This window comes from Anas platyrhynchos, chromosome 38 (assembly GCF_047663525.1).
Source record: "Anas platyrhynchos isolate ZD024472 breed Pekin duck chromosome 38, IASCAAS_PekinDuck_T2T, whole genome shotgun sequence".
Taxonomy (NCBI): domain Eukaryota; kingdom Metazoa; phylum Chordata; class Aves; order Anseriformes; family Anatidae; genus Anas; species Anas platyrhynchos.
In genome coordinates this window covers 4,442,135-4,464,826 of record NC_092626.1, presented here as the reverse complement: position 1 = coordinate 4,464,826, position 22,692 = coordinate 4,442,135, and positions in this window count along the sequence as shown.

Sequence of the window (22,692 nt, the reverse complement as noted above, 5' to 3'; positions counted from 1 at the left end):
TAACCGTTAAAAATCCAAACCTAAACAACTTAAAATCCTAAACATAAACCCTGAGAACATTTACCCTGAAACCCAACGCTAGTGCCCTAACCCTGAAACCGTAAAAGCGTCAAACAATCTTTGGAAAATAACATAGGCTCAGGAGAGGATCTCACTACGCTTACCCTGATTCTAACCCTAACCCTAACCCTAACCCTAACCCTAACCCTAACCCTAACCCTAACCCTAACCCTAACCCTAACCCTAACCCAAGCCCCATGGACCCCCCCCCCGGTGCGCCCCGCAAATTTGTCCTCCCGGCAACCGCACCCCGCACACTTGGTTCCCCCCTCTTTTTGGTTCCTCCCCCGGTGCGCCCCGCAAATGCGTCCCCCCGGCAAGCGCACCCAGCACACTTGGTTCCCCCTTCATTTTGGTTCCCCCCACCCTGTGCGCCCCGCAAATGCGTCCCCCCCGCAACCGCACCCCGCACACTTGGTTCCCCCCTCATTTTGGTTCCACCCACCCTGTGCGCCCCGCAAATGCGTCCACCAGGCAACGACAACCCGCACACTTGGTTCCCCCCTCATTTTGGTTCCCACCACCCTGTGTGCCCCGCAAATGTGTCCCCCCGGCAACCGCACCCCGCACACTTGGTTTTCCCCTCATTTTGCTTCCCCCCAACCCTTGGGGTTCCCCCAAGCCCCATGGACCCCCCCCCCCTTGGTGCCCCCCCCCAATTTTGTACCTCCCGCCGTCCTACCTGTGCCCGCAGCAGCCGCTCGCACTCCGCCAGCGCCTCCCGCACCCGACGCTGCATCTCGGCCAGGTGGAGGCAGGCGCTGGGGGGGGGGGAATAAATTGGGGGGGGTCAATTTGGGGGGGGTCTGGGGGCATTTGGGGGTCTGGGGGCGCATTTAGGGGGCGGAGGGGACTGGTTCTCACCTGTAGGACTCGGCGTCGAGCCCCCCCGGGGGCAGCTGCAGGGCCAGGATGCCTGGCGGGGTGCGGGGAGGGGCATGTCAGCACCCCCCAGACCGAAACCCCAAAACCGCTGCCGTTGACCCCAAGGTGGCCGCTGGTGATGCCGGTAGGGCCACGGGGCGCCCCGCGGGCCACTGGGAGCGGAAGACGGGCATGAAGCTGCCGGTGGACGGCGGCCACGCTAAAATGCTAGGTCAGCCGCGAGTTGGGGCTCTGGGGGGGGCACCCCATAGGGTCACATCCCCCCCAAAACCCCCCCGGCCCCATAGAGACCCCCCCCAGCCCCACAGATCCCACCCCAAACCCTGTAGGTGCTCCCCCAAACCCTACAGGCACCTTCTCCAGATGTTCCCCACAACCTCCCAGCCCCACAAGTACAATGTGTCCGGGCGGCGCTGCGCTAAAATGTGTCCGGGCGGCGACGCGCTAAAATGTGTCCGGGCGGCGTCGCGCTAAAATGTGCCCTAACCCTAACCCTAACCCTAACCCTGCATTTCCAGGCATGCTCTGGGCACCCAACATGGCCTCCCGGAAGCCTGGTGCCGGAAAACTGTATTTACCAGCATTCCTTGGACAGCCGGCACAGCCAATCACGGGCCGAGTTTTCAAGAATTACATTTACCAGCACGCACTGTAACCCTAGCCCTTACCGCCTTTACAAAAAAGCCTCAAGCCCTAACCCTAAAAATCCTCGAAACCCCTACAGACATAACCCAAAATATTTACCACACTAAACACCTGAAGACCTATACCCCTGACCTCTGACCCCCGACCACTGACTCCTGACCCCTGACCCCCGACCCCTGACCCCCGACCTCTGACCTCTGACCTGTGACCCCTGACCTCTGACCCCCTGACCCAATCCCAAGCCCAAAAATCCCAAGCCCAAAAAATAGGACTCTCAAAACCTAAACCCAAAAACTAAAACCTAAAAACCCAAAAACCTAAACCCAAAAACGCTCCAAACACTAATCCAAAAAAATAAGACGCTCAAAGCACTAACACAAAATATTAAGATGCTCAAAACCCTAACGCAAAAAATTAAGATGCTCCAAACCCTAACCCAAAAAATTAGGACACTCAAAACCCTAACCCTGGAGAACCTAACCTGAAAAAATAAATAAATACATAAATAAATAAATAAATAAAAATAAAATTTAAAAACCCTAACCCTAAATAATTGACCAAAAAGAAAATCCTAAGACCCTAACCCTAAAAAACCTTTCAACACTACAACCCATAAACTCTAAAACCCTAACACACTAACCCTGAAAAACTTAAAACCTTAACCCCCAAATCCCTAAAATACTAACCGTTAAAAATCCAAACCTAAACAACTTAAAATCCTAAACATAAAACCTGAGAACATTTACCCTGAAACCCAACGCTAGTGCCCTACCCCTGAAACCGTAAAAGCGTCAATCAATCTTTGGAAAATAACATAGGCTCAGGAGAGGATCTCACTACGCTTACCCTGATTCTAACCCTAACCCTAACCCTAACCCTAACCCTAACCCTAACCCTAACCCTAACCCTAACCCTAACCCTAACCCTAACCTAACCCTAACCCTAACCCTCTAACCCTAACCCTAACCCTAACCCTAACCCTAACCCTAACCCTAATGGCGGATCTAACCCTAACCCTAACCCTAACCCTAACCCTAACCCTAACCCTAACCCTAACCCATTTTGTACATTTGTGATGATTTAAAATCTATTCTGCAAAAGCTTATTTGAAATGAATATATAAAATGAATAGATAAACAATGTAGGAAAAAATCTCTTTAAATGCATGTCTTTATCAGTTTGCTTTCATGTGATTGAACTTTGTGAAACTTGAGGTATTATTTCCACTTTGGCTCTTCTGCTTTATGGTAAAATTCCCTCAGCGTATTTTTTATATTGTTTTATAAACCTCACAGTTAAAACATTTTACAGTGTATCTGTATGTATATGTGTGTGTATATATATTAATAAAGTTTTTTTAAGATACCTTAAGACCGGTATTTTTAATAATAAAATAATACAGTATTATTGAGACCAGTAAGAACAAGCCAGCAAAGAAATGCCCAAGTAAGCAGAATATGGTATTTGTTTACACCTACAAAAAGGAATTTAAGGCATTTTTAGATATTTATAGGAATAAATTGTAGGACCTCCTTCTTCTACAGTAAAAGTAGAATAATATTACAATAACTATTAATTTAATGGCATATTCTAAGTAACTATATCCTGGGGCATACCAAGTGTGTTTATACGCTAAGGGCAGAGTGCAGTGAATAGTGACTTGTTTTGTTGGATTCCTAACAAATGTGTTCAGTTCTGTGACCTATTAAATCGGTACTTATGTTCTTTATGGTGTTGCTCTAAATCAGTCTGTACTATTAGAATCAAGAGTGAAATAACACAAGGGAACAGATTTTACTTTATTCTGAATTGACTAAGTTTTGGGGAGCAGGATAAATAGAAAAGATTATACTATATGGCCATGTTTAAAAATTATCCAGCATTTTACAGGAATTGTTTTGATATTCAGGTGTTCTTATCCAACTCTGACCTCTCAATTACGATTCTGCCTGTCTTGAAACGGTACGGTGACAGTTTTGATAATGAAAAGCTGTCTAGTCATCAGTGTCTACATGTACTATTTCCGTACGTCATTTTGCAGCAGCTTAAAATATTTCCTTGTCAGTTTTTTTAGCATAGCTTAGTGTTCTCCTCATGTCATCATAAGAAAAGGAGCATTGAATAAACATGTTGAAGATGAGATTTTTTTATCTGAGTTTAAAATTGCTCAGTGTCCTGTTTTCCTTTGTTCTCAAGGGAATAGGCCTTGTTTTAATACCACAAGTGCTGGTAATATCAGAATTCTTAGGAACTTGGGTGAGTTTTGTTCGCGGTTTTACCTGATTTTTGCATCACATGCCTAGAATATACCCAGTTAGTACATTGTTCTCATGGTTGCACAGCATGAGGCGCATATAAAACCCTCAAAAGCTATAAATCAATGATTTAGTTTTCCATGAGCCAAGTGCTGTGATTAAACTTTTTAACTATTTTCTTTTACAGTTTACTTAAAGATTTTCCTGGAAGACTGCAGTAATGAACGCTTTTTCCATACTTTGGCTGCATTGCTTCAGAATCGCGAGCTAGACATTTCGATTTTGGAAAGGATTTGTTTTATATTACAGAAACTCTCCGAAATAAAGTAATCCTTTACTACCGTTTTTCTGTTAATTGCCATTAGATCACTGAACTTGGGGACCTTTCTCTTTTTTTAAAAGCGCATCTCTGTTTTGACGTTCATTTGCTCCAATACAAATAATGCTGGACTTTCATTGTTAGCAATTATGTTTAAAATGTTTGTCACAGATCTGTAAGATGAATCTCTCAATTTGCCTATATATCTGTGTAGTTCAGAATATGAACTAAAAAATAACTAGCCTAAAGAACATATATTCCTCATTTATTTAGATGACGAGAATGCTTAGAAGAAAACCCTTCTTTTCTTCCCCCTGACCTTCGGTTTTACTGAGTTACTTGGTAAAAATGTCCTCTGAAAATTGTTTTGTATGTGACTTAAATTTCAGTTTTGTCAATTTTCATCTCTATTAAAACAAACAAACAAAACAAACAAAAAAACAACACACGGTTTAAAGTCTTGAGCCATTTAAGACTTTGGGGGAATGTTAACCTTTACAGAATAGGTTTCTGTTGCTTACTGGTTACTAATTTATTATAACAAAGACCTTCAGCATGTCAGTGGTAGAATGCTGCTGAGTTCTGTTGATGTGCATTATTTAATGGGATTGTTTCATTTATAAAAGCAGGTATTTACACTAAACTGTTGCTTACATTAGAGTTAGTTATTTACAAAACTGAGGGTTTTGTTTGATTTTTCTTAGGAACAAAACTGAACTCTGGGGGAAAAAAAAAAAAAACTTCCTGTAAAATACTCTAATTTAAATCATATTTTTCATCGGAAATAAACTAAAAGTGTACTCAGAAATCCAGATTTTTTAATTTGTTTAATTAAAAGACAACCTCACAGGTGGTGCCATAAATCTTAAGAAATGAACCTTGAAATATTCTTTAATTTTTTTATCCTTGGTTTTGTAGTAGTTCATTACTGTATTTGCCTCGATGTTATTGTGGATTTTCTGTACACATCCTGTTTCTGAAATCTTGCTTCTCACTGGGGAAATTTTTTACAGGTTTTCCTTGATCTTCCACTGTACTACATGTAAATACCATTTAGTCAAGAGAAAGCATAGTTCTTGATGACTTTTGTCAAGATTTTTCTTACCATGCATTGATAACTTTCTGCTTAGAGACAGAGTTATGTGAAGCTCCCAATATGTTTTTTTTTCACTGAAAGATAATAAATCTGTAAAATCTTTACTGTAAAGTTGAAACTTGTTAATTATCTTATGTCACTTATTCTATGTTAAATCTTTTGCAGAAGCAATAAGAATATGTTTGAATTACTTGCGCTTCGCCAAACCATTGAAGGACTGCAAGGAATAGAACATCCACAAGGCTTTCTTGTCACCATAAACGCCAAAGCAATTCTACATAATTTGGGAGTGGCATAAATGCCTAGCAGTATCTTTCAATCAAATTGTTGTTCTGGGTGAGGTATGCCAACTCTCTTTTGTTCTTGAAAAAGTGTTTATTTGTTTTAGTGTTTTCAATAAATTTGTTGACCAAACCCTCTGTATTCTGTAAGTTACTTTGTATCATGTAGAATCGTACTGGTATTTCCCTCATTCACGAATAGGTGTGGTGGTTTTACCGTGCTGGGCAGCTAAACCCCACAACTGCTCTCTCACCCCCCCCCTCCTTTAGATGAGGAGGGGGAGAAGTAAAGCAAAGAACAACTCACAGGTTGAGATAAGGATAATTTAAGTAAAGGGAAATAATAATTAAATAAAGATTATTATGAACTAAACAATTTAACTAAGGGGAAATAAAAAGGGAAAGGGGAAAAGGGAGGGGGAAAGGGAAAAATAAAAAGAAGGGAGGAAAACAAACAAATAAAATAAATGAAGGCTATGTGGAAGTGCAGAGGAAAGAAATTACTCTCTGCTTCCCACAAATGAGCCATGATTGACCACGTCCTTGAAGCAAGGCCTCAGCGCACACAGCCGGTGTTCAAGAGGAGGACCGACGTTTTCCCAAGGAGAGCCCACCCCTCCCCTCTTCTTCCTGTTTCCACCTTTTATTGCTGAGTGTGACGTGATATGGAATATCCCTTTGATTGGTTTAGGTCAGCTGCCCTAGTGATGTTTTTCTCCTCACTTTTTGCCCGCCCCCTAGGAGAGTTAGAGTAAGGCCCAATGCTGTGCCACTGCTGCTCAGCAGTAGACACGACACTGGTGTGATAACACTGCTGTTCCAGCTACGAGTACAGAGTACGGCACTGTATGGGCTGCTGCCGGGAAAGTTAACATTCCAGCCAGACCCAGTACAACCTCCACCCCTTATTCCATAACATTTGTGTCACACTCAGATCCCCATATTTTAGCATACAAGCATTCTCATCATTATTCCTGGTCCTTTAACAGGACAGGAATAATAGGCAGGCGAATCTTTTCATTCCATAGGTCTTTCCTGGAAAATGTTCATAAGAACTGTTGATGATTAGGTCTTCATCTGCCAAAGTGGCCACTCAAGGCAGGTGGAGTTGGATGTCTGGACGCCAGCACCAGCTTAGCTCAAGTCCTTGTTGCACTGCCCGGCTCCTTGCAACGTTGACCTGTCGTTGATCCTACAGCATCTTCCTACAACATATAACTTAGATTACAGATTAGTTTTCTCTCAGTGTCAAATCTCCTTGAGGCACACACTTGATATCCCCATTCTTTTGCATGACCCACCAGGTGTACCCTGGTCCTTGGGCGAAGACAATCCCACGAGTGGGTTTGCCTTTTCCCGAGGCAGGAGCAACCCACACTGCCTTCCCCATCCACCTTCCTACATGCACTACGGGAACTTTAGCTCCTTTCACAGTGTGTAGGGGTTTTGTTTCGGCAGGACCAGCACGGCTGTCAGACCCCCTATTGTTAACTAGCCAAGTGGCTTCTGGTAGATTTGTGTCCCATTGTTTCCACGTCCCAGCACCTAATGCTCGTAACATAGTCTTTAACAGTCCATTGTACCTCTCAACCTTCCCAGAGGCTTGTGGGTGATAAGGGATGTGGTACACCCACTCAATACCATGCCTGTTTGCCCAGGAGGTAACAAGATTGTTTTGGAAATGACTCCCATTGTCAGACTCAATTCTCTCTGGTGTACCATGACGCCACAATACTTGTCTTTCCAGGCCCAAGATAGTGTTTCGGGCCGTGGCATGGTTTACAGGGTATGTTTCCAGCCACCCAGTAGTTGCTTCTACCATGGTGAGTATGTACCGTTTGCCTTGGCGGGTTTTTGGAAGTGGTCCAATATAGCCAATTTGCCAGGCCTCACCATATTGAAACCCTAGCCATCTCCCCCTGTTCCAGGGAGATTTTACCTTCATGGCTTTCTTGATTGCAGCACAGGTCTCACACTCATGGGTAACCTGTGTGATAGCTTCAATGGTCAAGTCCACCCCTCGATCACGAGCCCATCTCTAAGTGGCATCCCTCCCCAGATGTCCTGATGTTTCATGGGCCCATCGAGCTACAAACAGCTCACCCTTACGTTCCCAGTCTAGGTCCACCTGAGCCACTTCAATTTTCGAAGCTCGATCCACTTCTTCGTTGTTCCGATGTTCTACAGTAGCGCGACTCTTGGGCATGTGGGCATCTACATGACGTACTTTAACATCCAGGTTTCCTACCCGGGCAGCAATATCTTGCCACAGGGTAGCAGCCCAGATAGGTTTACCTCTGCGCTGCCAGTTGCTCTCTTTCCATTGCTGCAGCCACCCCCACAGAGCATTTGCCACCATCCATGACTCAGTATAAAGATACAATACTGGCCAATTTTCTCTTTCGGCGATATCTAGGGCTAGTTGTATGGCTTTTACTTCTGCATACTGACTCGACTCACCTTCCCCTTCCATGGCCTCCACAACTCGTCGTATGGGATTCCACACAGCAGCTTTCCATTTCCGATGACTCCCTACCACACGGCAGGATCCGTCAGTAAACAACGCATACCGCTTTCTGTCTTCTGGCAACTCATTGTATGGTGGTGCCTCTTCAGCACGGGTTACCTCTTCTGTTGGTACTCCGAAATCTCTGCCTTCCGGCCAGTCCATAATCTCTTCCAGGATTCCTGGGCGATTGGGTTTTCCCATTCGAGCCCGCTGTGTAATTAGCGCTATCCACTTACTCCATGTAGCATCAGTTGCATGGTGTGTAGTGGGAATTTTCTCTTTGAACATCCAATGGAACACAGGTAACCGCGGTGCCAAGAGGAGCTGTGCCTCTGTACCCACAACTTCTGAAGCAGCTCGAACACCCTCATATGCTGTGAGTATTTCTTTTTCAGTTGGGGTGTAATTGGCTTCTGATCCTCGATAGCCCCGACTCCAGAAGCCCAGAGGTCGGCCTCGAGTTTCTTCTGGGGTTTTCTGCCAAAGGCTCCAGGTGAGGCCATGCTCCCCAGCTGCAGTGTACAGTATATTTTGCACAGCTGGTCCAGTACGGACAGGCCCAAGGGCTACTGCACGAGCTATTTCTTGTTTGATTTTTTCAAATGCCTGTTGTTGCTCAGGGCCCCACTCGAAAGAGTTTCTCTTTCGAGTCACTCGATACAGAGGACTCACAAGCTGACTATAGCCTGGCACATGCATTCTCCAGAATCCCACGAGGCCTAGGAAAGCTTGCGTTTCTTTTTTGCTAGTTGGCGGAGACATTGCTGTTATTTTATTGATCACATCCATTGGAATATGGCGACGTCCATCCTGCCATTTTACCCCCAAGAACTGGATTTCCTGTGCAGGCCCCTTGACCTTGCTCTGTTTAATGGCAAAACCAGCTTTCAGGAGAATTTGGATTATTTTCTTCCCTTTCTCGAAAACTTCTTCTGCTGTGTTGCCCCACACGAGGATGTCGTCAATGTACTGAAGGTGCTCAGGGGCTCCCCCTTGCTCCAGTGCAGACTGGATCAGTCCATGGCAAATGGTAGGGCTGTGTTTCCACCCCTGGGGCAGCCGATTCCAGGTGTATTGGATGCCCCTCCAAGTGAAAGCAAACTGCGGCCTGCATGCTGCTGCCAAAGGGATGGAGAAAAATGCATTAGCAATATCAATTGTGGCATACCACTTGGCTGCCTTTGACTCTAGTTCGTACTGAAGTTCTAGCATGTCCAGCACTGCAGCACTCAGTGGTGGCGTGACTTCATTCAGGCCGCGGTAGTCCACTGTTAGCCTCCACTCGCCATTAGACTTTCGTACTGGCCATATAGGACTATTAAAGGGTGAGCGAGTCTTGCTGATTACTCCCTGACTCTCCAGTCGGTGAATCAACTCATGGATGGGAATCAGGGAGTCTCGGTTGGTGCGATATTGCCGTCGGTGCACCGTTGTAGTAGCAATTGGTACCTGTTGTTTTTCAACCTTCAGCAATCCTACAACAGAAGGGTCTTCTGAAAGGCCAGGCAAGGTAGACAGCTGCCTAATCTTCTCTGTGCTCAAAGCAGCTATGCCAAAAGCCCACCGGTATCCTTTTGGATCCTTGAAGTACCCTCTCTTGAGATAGTCTATGCCAAGGATACATGGAGCCTCTGGGCCAGTCACAATGGGATGCTTTTGCCACTCATTCCCAGTTAGACTCACTTCAGCTTCCAGTACAGATAGTTGTTGGGATCCCCCTGTCACTCCAGAGATACAGGTGAGTTCTGTCCCTTGCTAGCCTGATGGCATTAAGGTACATTGTGCGCCAGTGTCCACTAGAGCTTGGTATTCTTGTGGTTCTGATGTGCCAGGCCATCGGATCCACACAGTCCAATAAATCCAGTTATCCCTCTCCTCTACCTGGCCAGAGGCAGGGCCCCTCTAGTCCTGGCTGGAGTGTCTGCCACTTAATTCTTGCAAATGAGAGGCAGAGGTCCCTTCATCAGGGTCAAGAATAACATCAGCTCTTCTACTGCCTCTGGGGTACTGCCCAATAGAAACCGGAGCAGCATTTCTCTTAGGAGCCCCTCTTCTTGCTGCTGTATTTCCTTTCAGTTCACGTACCCGAGCAGCTAGGGTTGAAGTAGGTACACCATCCCATTTCCTCATATCTTCCCCATGGTCACACAGATAAAACCACAAGGTGCCACATGGTGTACGTCTTGGGTACTCTCTCTCTTGAGCAGGCAAATGCTGATTCTTAGTGGCTGAAGTATCACTCTGTCTAAATGAGGGGGAATATACTTGTTCCACGAGCTGGTCAAGTCCTTTAGACAGTTTCTCCACAGCTGAGACACAGGACTGTAGCGGAGCAGAGAGATTGTCTTCATATTTTTGAAGCTGGCAGGACAGACAGATCATACATTCTTGGTCCCATCCCCTCATCCCAGTTAATTACTGCCAGGGTACTGGCATGTGCTGGTGGTGCACTCCGCACAAATTTATGCCACATGGATGTTGTGCACTGGACTTCATCGGGGTCTTGATGTGTCTGGGCATTGTCCGAATCACTATACATCATCTCCCGCACAGCTAATTCCCGCAGATGCTGGAGACCTTTATCCATAGTGGTCCACTTGCCTACGTGATTATACAATATCTTCCTTATGGGGATATCTTTCTCTCACAGCTGCCAGGAGTCGTCTCCAGAGCCTGAGGGCCTGTGCTCGTCTCCCGATTACCTTGTCAATTACCCTTTCTCTAGAGAGAGATCCCAGCTCTTAAAAACGAAAGATTCACTTTCTTTTTTATTTGCCAGGTTTACAGGTTTCTCATCATCTGCTGGTAAACTCTGCCCTATATGAATGTTGCCTGTGGTGGAATCTCGCTTCAAATCAGCTGATGGAGCTGGTACTTCTTTAATGGCAGGGACTAAATCGGTAGAGCTGGTAACTTCATCGTCCTGAGAAGTTGAATAAAGAGTAAATTAATTAAAAAATCAGCAACAACTTACCTGTTAACGGAGCTTCATGAAGATTTTGTGCTCTCTGATAGCTCTCTGACCTAGAGTCTGCTCCATAGCTTTCACCAGGCCAGCGATGAGATGATACATTCCAGTTGGAATTATTGCGTTGCATTTTTTGCATCTCATTCTATTAAGACAGTGTTTCAATTAAGAGAATGTAACTGCATATACAGGCATTTGTAGAAGAAAGCATAAGGAGCAATACCTACACTAATTACAATCGTGTTCAAGCCCTGAAAAAAAAATCAAGAGGTGGCTGCTGGAATAACCCAAGATCTGTTTATGCTATACAATATGCTGGGAGTGTTTCCTAAAGCCAGAAACAAAAATCCCAGAACCAACTGGATGATACCCAAGCTGATGAGAAAAGAACTTTCTGCACACACAGTCCTTGGAAGGTTTGCCTCCATACCCCTGACTGAGTCCCAAATCGGGGTTTTTAGGCAACAAGTGCACTCATTTTGCACTCATTTTAGGTAGATGTTTACCGAAGATATTGTCACTGAGTTACGTGGTGGCCTAGCAAGCAAGCATTAGTTCATGCTAGGATCACTGAGTCCGAACAGCATCCCACCAGGTTCTTTGCTTTTCAGTATAGAGCTGTTTGCACACTGGCAACGGTAAGAACTGAGGCTGATGTGCACTGTAGAGAGCGTTAAACTTCTCTTGCAATTGTAAGTTGCTAGTGAATACCACTCCAAGCAGAAATACCTATTTTTGTAAAATTAAAAGATAAACAAATAAAAGGTATTAGATAATAAAAACTCTTAAACTGCATAGTACATCTAAGAACTGGGAAAATTTACTTACTGCAAGATCTAACAGGCAAATGGATTCAGGAGCATCTGTCTCTAGTCTTGATGTTTCTTGGGGCAAGTGAAAAATTTGTTTTAGCCATCTGCGCACTGGGGGGAATGCTGACATCAAGATCCACTGCAAACAAAGCCACACGAGGTGCTGGAGACTACCATTGTGCATTCGAACGGCACCTATGCAAAAACAAAGTTGTAGGAAGTTAATACCTGCATCCTAGTTGGGAAGACTTGTATCTGATCGAAGCCAGATTTCGTTAAATGAAAAGTAGAGTTTTAGTATATATATCACACTGAAGGAGCTTCCTAGCAGTCTCTTCCCATCTTTTTGCCTCCATCTAAGCTGGAAATAAGCATTTTAAAAATAAGACATAGCACAAAGTGATTTCAGCATCTATTTATATTATATAAATATCTTCTGAAGAAGCAGCATCCACTTCATGGAGTGCACAAGCTAAGTGTATTATGGAGATAACATTTCCACTGAAATGCATAAGGATTTTAAATTTTAGCCTCTTCATTTCGAGGCAGCAGATTAAACTAATGTATTAAACCGGAGTACTGCAGTTTTTCTAGTTCTGTAATGCTCGTGAAATCTCTGTCTTCAGCAAAGTTAAAATAACTTGAACACAGTTTCTAACTTAAAGCCAGACTTTTTTTTGGCAATTATGTTTTTGCACTTATTTCCTTATCAGGGAAGATCTGCAGAGGCTGCATGCAATACACACAGACTTTCGTTGTTTTAAAACACATAACAAAAAATACCATAAATAAACTGCTTATGAGAGGTTGTGGTAGTATAAGCTTTTAGTTATTTAAGATAAAGGACTGTAAGCCTTATTGTCTAAAATTACCTAAGAGAGTTAGGTAGTATGCACAACAGATTTAACAGCCTAAAAGTTTCTAAAAATTATCAGCCAGGTAAAAAACTACTAGTACTCTAACCTTATTACACCAAAATTCAAAGCCAGACTTCATCATCAAGTCAAGTTCCAAAAAGGAGAAGTTTTTACTAGTTTGCAACTCCTCCTAAAGTTACTTTTTTTGTGTGCTCATAAGCCTGTATTCATAGGTCACATAGGAAGACAGACCTGCCTTCCCATTGACGCTTACCGATGTCCAAACACAAAGAGCTAAACAGGCAGCAGCAAATGAAAATGGATCAGAACAGACTAGAGAACACAGAAAGGATAGAAGTAGGGAAGTATGTGACAGATTCTTAAGAACCAAGCATAACAATACTGCTTCTCAGCAACATGTTACAGCATAAATTGAAACTCCTTACATATTCACTCCTCTTTTGGAGTGATTAGGGCCATACTAGCTGTTCAGTGTTGCTATCTGTCTCTTACTGCAATACGAAGTATTTCTAGAAGAACCTCTGGTACAGACAGTCATGTTTATGCTGAGTTTCAGAGAGTAACACCTCTTACCAACATCATATTTATGAAGTTCTGCTAGCGCTGGTGCTTGCGTACTGACATTTCCGATATCCTCTGTACCAAGGAAAGACCTCTCTCTGGAAACTCCACTCTTGAAGAGATGATCAAACAGTGCAGATGAACCACTTTTGTTTGCCAAAGATTCCACTACCTTTGTCAGGAAGTCTTCCTTGCCGTGGCTCAATTTCAGCAGCATATGACCTAGAAAACAGAAACATCACATAGATAAAGAGTGAACTTCACTAAGGAAAGTAATATTTGATACAGTGGGCTGTATCAAATATTACTTTCAGAAATTCAGAAATTACTTACAGAAATACCTATTTTATCACTGAGTCCTTACTATAACAAAAAGATGAGCTGATCTGCATTGAACGTGGCGACAAAGTTGTTTACCTTTAAAGCTTCCACTTGCTGACAGATCATTTGGAGTAGAGATCTCTGATCTTCTGCCCACTGAGGGGGAGTTTTAGGAGAAAACTGGGGAGTGGAAGAAAAGTTCATTTAATCTTTTGAATTTTTATTCAAATCTAACACTTCCCTAAAATAATATCTGGCTAATGTACCTTGTAGCTCTTAGTCGGTGAGACAGAGAACTTATCAGACAACGGAGTGGAATGTTTCACTTCTGATACTACAGCTGGTGACAGATCGTTTCTGAAGGCAAGACTTCCCTCTTCATCATTCTCTCCGAGTTCCTGACTCACTGCATCCAACATTTCCCTCACGGTTTCAACAGATACCGGCAGCTAGAAAGTTATTTGAAAGGCAAGTCATGATTGCATTCTTCCTCAGAGGAGGAGACTACGTTTTGATCTCTGGTTGAACAATTCACAAGGTTTTCATTACAGAAACACTGTTTTCTCAGCAAAGCTCTAAATTTTTTCGGGATTTCGGAATGGATGCCTCAGCTTTGCCCCCTTCTTACTTGTCCTGGTTTCGGTTAGAACAGAATTAATTTTCTTCCTAGTAGCTGGTGGAATGCTGTGTTTTGGCTTAGGATGAGAAGAGTGCTGATAACACCCCGATGCTTTAATTGTTGCAGAGCAGTGCTTATACTAAGCCAAGGACATCTCAGCCTTTTGCTCTGTCCTGCCAACGGGCAGGCTGGGGGTGCAGTAAGAGCTGGGAGGGGACAGACCCAGGACAGGTGACCCAAACTAGCCAAAGGGGTATTCCATACCATCTGACGTCATGCTAAACAATATATAGGGGTGGCTAGCCGGGGGGAGGGGGCCGGACTGCTCGGGGTGAGGCTGGGCATTGGTCAGCGAGTGGTGAGCAATTGCATTGTGCATCACTTGTTTGTACATATTATTATTATTTCCCTATTATCACCATTGTATTATTATTGTTATTATTGTTATTATTATTTTGTTATTATTATTTTCCTGTCTTATTAAACTGTCTTTATCTCAACTCACGGGCTTCACTTTCCATTTCTCTCTCCCATCCCAGAGAGGGAGGGGGGAGGGTGAGCGAACGGCTGCGTGGTGTTTAACTGCCGGCCGGGTTAAACCACGACAGTCTTTTTGGCGCCCAACGTGGGGCCCGAAAGGTTGAGATAACGGCAGATCTGACCAGAGTGTGTTAAACTAAAACTGGTGTAAGGATTAGACCTGCTTAATAGTCACTTGTCATAATGCTGATTGCTTTAATCTCAACTCTGCTGCGCCTGTTTTCCAAATTGAGTATTATAGTACATTATTTTCCGTATTTGCTCTCTGTCGTGTTGTTTATCCTCTCCGGGCCCTGGTTTCAGATCATTATGGTACTGTGTGTTGTAGCAATGGCTTATGAGACGATGAAATATGTGGTCATGACTCTAACTTGTTATTTGTATTCAGTAACATCGTCGACTCTGTACTTTGGAAACTGTATCTTGGAAACTATTAGCAATTATACCTATTGTTTTTTTCCATTATGGAGTCAATCTGTGGAGGGGAAAGGGGAGGATATTTTTCCTTACTTGCTTACTCTCCCTTTCTCCTTCAGCACCCCTGTATCCTCCTGGGTCACTTTGCCTTCCTCCTTCACCACCCTCTTATCCCCTGAGCTTGTCACAATAGCTCTCCAAGATACTGAATATTCTTGGGATACTCAGACCACCATAGTCTTGTTGTTCTGCCTCCTGAATGCACTTCAGGTTCTGCTTAAAGTTAAACAATTACTTAGGAAGCTCATCCGGAGATCTGCCCGGAGGCAGTATAGTTGTGGGTGGCAGGGAGTATGGGTGGATATGGGCAGGCATCTAGAGCAGTTGGCACCCCCAGTGTGTTGGAAATTCACCCCTGAACAATGGCAAAATCCTCAAAAACTGGCAGAATGCTTGAAAAAAAGGTGTCATGATTCTGGCAGTTCCAAAGTAACACAAATCATTGTAACGTGCTGGGGCCTGGCTCATGCCTATCGAGCTGCCATTGATACTGCTATCAACTTAGTGACAGACCCTGCGGCCACTCCAAGCCCTGTGACAGATCCAACGGCCACTGTGACCCCTACGGTGGACTCTGCAGCTGCTCCAGTCCCAGTTCCTGCAGCCACTCCAGTCCCAGCTCCTGCAGCCGCTCCAGTCCCAGCTCCTGCAGCCGCTCCAGTTCCAGCTCCGGCTGCTACTCCAGTCCCAGTTCCTGCAACTGCTCCAGTTCCAGCTCCTGCAGCCGCTCCAGTCCCAGTTCCTGCAACTGCTCCAGCTCCAGTTCCTGCAGCCGCTCCAGCTCCAGCTCCTGCAACTGCTCCAGCTCCAGCTCCTGAAGCCGCTACAGCTCCTGTGGCTGTGTCAGAGAAACGAGCTGTAGCAGTGCAAGTTGACCCTGCAGAGGGTATTCCAACCCCTGTAACGGGGTCAGAGAAACGAGCTATAGCAGTACAAGTTGACCCTGCAGAGGGTATTCCAACCTCTGTGGCAGACCCTGTAACAAAGTCAGAGAAACGAGCAGTAGCAGTGCAAGCTGCCCCTGTAGAGAAGGTGAAAAAATGGTATAGAGAGTCAGGTCGTTTAGAACGCAGAGAGTCTTCTGCCAATCCAGGTGAGGCTTCTGCCAAAACTAGGTATAGAGATGACGAGGATGACGACGATGCTGGGCCATCAAGGATTCAGGAGGAGGAAGATGAGGATGTCGAAAAATCAACAGTAACTACCCGAAGCCTAAACGAGCGCGAGCTACGAGATGTGCGAAAAGATTTTGGTCGCTGTATAGGTGAGCAGCTTGTCACCTGGCTGCTCCGGTGCTGGGACTCTGGAGCCAATTGTGTGGAATTAGACGGCAGGGAAGCCAAGCGGCTGGGATCCCTTGCTCGAGACGCCGGCATTGACAAAGCAATTGCAGATGGAGCACAATCCACCAGCCTCTGGAGGCGTCTCCTCTCAGCTGTGAGGGAAAGGTATCCCTTCAAGGAAGAACTTTTATGTCTACCAGGCAAGTGGACCACTATGGAGAAGGGAATCCAGTACCTGAGGGAATTAGCCGTACGGGAAGTGATTTATGAGGATCCAGACCTCAGACAAACATCCAAAGATCCAGATGAAGTCAAGTGTACACGACCCATGTGGCGGAAGTTTGTACGGAGTGCACCATCATCATATGCCAGCTCATTGGCAATAATGGCCTGGAAAGAGGATGAGGAACCCACAGTGGATGAAGTGGCTAAACAACTCCGGCAGTACGAAGAAAGTCTCTCCTCTTCCTTACAGGCCTGCGTCTCAGCTGTGGAGAAACTTTCTGAAAAGGTTCACCAACTTGAAGAGAATCTATCTTCCTCCCCACCTGAACCAACCAGTGTCCAACGACCGAAAGAGAACACCTGGGAGAAAACACTTTCTGAAAAGTTTCACCAACTTGAAGAGAGATTATTCTCCTCTGTACCTGTACAGAGCAGTGTCTCAGCTATCAGGGGTAGGCGTTCATCTACACAAGGAAGACGATATGGTGGGTACTCACCCCGTGCCACCCTGTGGTTTTACTTACGAGACCATGGAGAGGACATGAGAAAATGGGATGGAAATTCTACCGCGACCCTAGAGGCACGGGTACGTGAGTTGCAAAAGAAAACAATCAGGAAAAAAGGATTCTCTGAAAAGTTTGCTGCTCCAACTTCCAGCAGACAGTCCTTCAAACACAGAAACGAAGAAGATTCTGACCAGGATTAGGGGGGCCCTGCCTCCAGCCAGGGGGAGGAAAGGGACAATCGAGTTTATTGGACTGTGTGGATTCGATGGCCTGGCACGTCACACGCACAGAAGTATAAGGCTTTAGTAGACACCGGTGCACAATGTACTATAATGCCATCAAGCTATAAAGGACCAGAGCCCATCTATATTTGTGGAGTGACAGGGGGATCTCAGCAATTGACTGTATTGGAGGCTGAAGTGAGTCTGACTGGGAATGAGTGGGAAAAGCACCGCATTGTGACTGGCCCGGAGGCTCCATGTATCCTTGGCATAGACTATCTTAGAAGAGGATATTGCAAGGACCCAAAAGGGTTCCGGTGGGCTTTTGGTATAGCTGCCTTAGAGACAGAGGGCATTAAACAATTATCTACCTTGCCTGGTCTCTCAGAGGACCCTTCTGTTGTGGGGTTGCTGAGGGTCGAAGAACAGCAAATGCCAATCGCTACCACAACTGTGCACCGGCGGCAATATCGCACTAACCGAGACTCCCTGATTCCCATCCATAAGCTAATTCGTCAATTGGAGAGCCAAGGAGTGATCAGCAAGACCCATTCACCTTTCAATAGTCCCATATGGCCAGTGCGAAAGTCTAATGGCGAGTGGAGACTAACAGTGGACTATCGTGGCCTGAACGAAGTGACGCCACCACTGAGTGCTGCAGTGCCGGACATGCTGGAACTTCAGTACGAACTTGAGTCGAAGGCAGCCAAGTTGTACGCCACAATTGATATCGCTAATGCATTTTTCTCCATCCCTCTAGCAGCAGAGTGCAGGCCACAATTTGCCTTCACTTGGAGGGGAGTCCAATATACTTGGAATCGGCTGCCCCAGGGGTGGAAACACAGCCCTATCATTTGCCATGGGCTGATCCAGTCTGCGCTAGAGCAGGGGGAAGCTCCTGAACACCTGCAGTACATCGATGACATTATTGTGTGGGGTGACACAGCAGAGGAAGTTTTCGAGAAAGGGAAGAAAATAGTCCAAATCCTTCTGAAAGCCGGTTTTGCCATAAAACAAAATAAAGTCAAAGGACCTGCACGAGAGATCCAGTTTTTAGGAATAAAATGGCAAGATGGACGTCGTCAAATCCCAATGGATGTGATCAACAAAATAACAGCTATGTCTCCACCAACTAACAAAAAAGAAACACAGACTTTTCTAGGTGTTGTGGGGTTTTGGAGAATGCACATCCCAAATTACAGTCTGATTGTAAACCCGCTCTACCAAGTAACCCGTAAGAAGAATGAGTTTGAATGGGGCCCTGAACAGCGACAAGCCTTTGAACAAATCAAGCAGGAAATAGTCCATGCAGTAGCCCTTGGGCCAGTTCGAACAGGACCAGATGTAAAGAATGTGCTCTACACTGCAGCCGGGGAGAATGGCCCCACCTGGAGCCTCTGGCAGAAAGAACCTGGGGAAACTCGAGGTCGGCCTCTGGGGTTTTGGAGTCGGGGATACAGAGGATCTGAGGCCCGCTATACTCCAACTGAAAAGGAGATATTGGCAGCATATGAAGGAGTTCGATCTGCTTCGGAGGTGGTCGGTACTGAAGCGCAGCTCCTCCTAGCACCCCGATTGCCGGTACTAGGCTGGATGTTCAAGGGAAGGGTCCCCTCTACGCATCATGCAACTGATGCTACATGGAGCAAGTGGGTTGCACTGATTACTCAGCGGGCTCGAATAGGAAACCCCAGTCGCCCAGGAATATTGGAAGTGATCATGGACTGGCCAGAAGGCAAATACTTTGGGATATCATCAGAGGAGGAGGTGGGTCGTGCTGAAGAAGCCCCACTGTACAACCAGTTACCAGAGAATGAAAAGAAATATGCCCTGTTCACTGATGGGTCCTGTCGTATTGTGGGGAAGCATCGGAGATGGAAGGCTGCTGTATGGAGTCCTTCGCGACGAGTTGCAGAAGCTGCTGAGGGAGAAGGTGAATCGAGTCAGTTTGCAGAAGTGAAAGCCATTCAGCTGGCTTTAGACATTGCTGAACTAGAAAAATGGCCAGTTCTCTATCTCTACACCGATTCATGGATGGTAGCAAATGCCCTGTGGGGATGGTTACAGCAATGGAAGCAAAACAACTGGCAGCGCAGGGGCAAACCCATCTGGGCTGCTGCATTGTGGCAAGATATTGCTGCTCGGGTAGAGAACCTGGCTGTGAAAGTACGCCACGTAGATGCTCATGTGCCCAAGAATCGGGCTACTGAAGAACATCAAAACAACCAGCAGGTGGATCAGGCTGCTAAGATTGAAGTAGCTCAGGTGGACCTGGATTGGCAGCATAAAGGTGAGTTATTTATAGCCCGATGGGCCCATGACACCTCAGGCCATCAAGGTAGAGATGCAACATACAGATGGGCTCGTGATCGAGGGGTGGACCTGACCATGGACGCTATAGCACAGGTTATTCATGACTGTGAAACATGTGCTGCAGTCAAGCAAGCCAAACGGTCAAAGCCTCTTTGGTATGGAGGACGGTGGCTGAAATATAAATATGGAGAGGCCTGGCAGATTGATTACATCACACTCCCTCAAACTCGCAATGGCAAGCGCCACGTACTTACAATGGTGGAAGCAACCACCGGATGGCTGGAAACATATCCTGTGCCTCATGCCACCGCCCGGAACACCATCCTGGGCCTTGAAAAGCAAGTCCTATGGCGACATGGCACCCCAGAAAGAATAGAGTCAGACAATGGGACTCACTTCCGAAACAACCTTATAGACACTTGGGCCAAAGAACATGGTATTGAATGGGTGTATCACATCCCCTATCATGCACCAGCCTCCGGGAAAGTTGAACGATACAATGGCCTGTTAAAGACTACCTTGAAAGCAATGGGCGCTGGGACGTTCAAAAACTGGGATACGCATTTGGCAAAGGCCACCTGGTTAGTCAATACTAGGGGATCTACCAACCGAGCTGGACCTGCCCAATCAAACCTGTTACGTACTGTAGATGGGGATAAAGTTCCTGTAGTGCATGTAAAAAATATGCTGGGTAAAACAGTCTGGGCTACTCCTGCCTCAGGAAAAGGCAAACCTATTCGTGGAATTGTTTTCGCTCAGGGACCGGGATACACTTGGTGGGTGATGCAAAAGAACGGAGAGGTCCGGTGTGTACCTCAAGGAGATATAATACTGGGTGAGAATAGCCCATGAACTGAATTGTACCATGTTAATTAGTATATTATACTGTATGTTATCACTACCATGATTACTATAGGTGACTAATTAGAATGTATGGAAAAGAGTGTAACCTGAGCATGACATAAATGGTATGGAATAAGGGGTGGATAGATGTCCTGGTTTCAGTTAGAACAGAATTAATTTTCTTCCTAGTAGCTGGTGGAATGCTGTGTTTTGGCTTAGGATGAGAAGAGTGCTGATAACACCCCGATGCTTTAATTGTTGCAGAGCAGTGCTTATACTAAGCCAAGGACATCTCAGCCTTTTGCTCTGTCCTGCCAACGGGCAGGCTGGGGGTGCAGTAAGAGCTGGGAGGGGACAGACCCAGGACAGGTGACCCAAACTAGCCAAAGGGGTATTCCATACCATCTGACGTCATGCTAAACAATATATAGGGGTGGCTAGCCGGGGGGAGGGGGCCGGACTGCTCGGGGTGAGGCTGGGCATTGGTCAGCGAGTGGTGAGCAATTGCATTGTGCATCACTTGTTTGTACATATTATTATTATTTCCCTATTATCACCATTGTATTATTATTGTTATTATTGTTATTATTATTTTGTTATTATTATTTTCCTGTCTTATTAAACTGTCTTTATCTCAACTCACGGGCTTCACTTTCCATTTCTCTCCCCCGTCCCAGAGAGGGAGGGGGGAGGGTGAGCGAACGGCTGCGTGGTGTTTAACTGCCGGCCGGGTTAAACCACGACATTACTTTTACACTGTGAGTGTAAATATATGTGGTTTGATCCTGCTAGGATCTATTTCTTTAGTCATCCTCAAGAACTGAGTTCACAAGTCATCAGAATTCCTTATAACATACACCTGATTGTTTTATACCATTGAGTTCTGTTCATGCACACCTGTTTTATTTTTCCCTTTTCTATTGAAAATGCAGTTGCTCAGGAATTCCTGATGGTACTGTGTTACCAACTACACGTGTTTGTTTTTTCCTTTTTATACTAGTGACTTACACAGATTTTATGTAATTACATCATAGCAAGCAAAATTTCCTTTCCTGTTTATGGAAAACTGGTTGCTTCAAAACATCTTTCCAGTGTCATCAATAAAGGCTATGTTATTAAGACTTGTATCAGCTCTCTTCAATGAGTGTTTGAGATGGATGGAAAAGCAGCAAGGCAGCCTTTCTTCCCTATGCTTCTACCTGTGCTTATGTAAATACTTCCTTATCCTGATTTAAAGGAGACACACACCTAACCTATGTATGCACTTTAGTTATTAGGTTTAAGACAGAAACTGCAGTTTGCTTCGTAATGAACAACTTGGTTCTTCTGGCTGTTTTCTGAATCGGCACAGTCAGGAGGTTTTCCTAAAGAAAATACCTTGTCTGAGTTTAAAATGCGTACCTTCCTACCACATCTTTCTCTCTTGTTTTCAATGTAATGCGGCTTTCACCTCAAGCCTATAGTTTAGTGCTAGGTAAGGTCTTTTTGATTGTTATTATTTGTTATTATTGTATGTAGTTATTCAGTGCAGTAACAGTTCAGTAGCTGAATGCAGTCCTTACTGTGTTCATGACGAGAAGCCCTCTTCCCCCCCCAAAAAAAGTTTATATAACTAGCCTGATAACACCGTTGGGATTTCGGACTGTGCCATGGGTTCAGGAGACCACTCTCAGCAATACTTCCTTTAAATTGTAATTCAGTTCTTCTAGTTTTTTCATGCTCCGCTGACCGTATGCGCAGCCCTACTGTGGGTGGAAACAGCCCCTGACCCCAAGGGGTATGGCCTGCCTTGTGTGGTTATATCCCAGAACGTGGCAGCCTCGTTTGCACCTCCTCCAGGCTCCGCAGTAACCCTGTGGCCCGAACTCCATGGTTTTTGCTGTGTTTCCACGTTCTTGATCATGAAGACTGCGCTATCGTGCAGTAGCACCAAGGTGGTGGTCTCTGTGTCATTAACAGGAGTGTAAGTGTTTCAGACCCCACTACGTAGCACTAAGAGCATCCAAGGGTTCCGGGGTTCAAAGCCTGCTCCGTCACAGAAATATTTCAGAAGGATGGGGCTGCTACAGACCAGG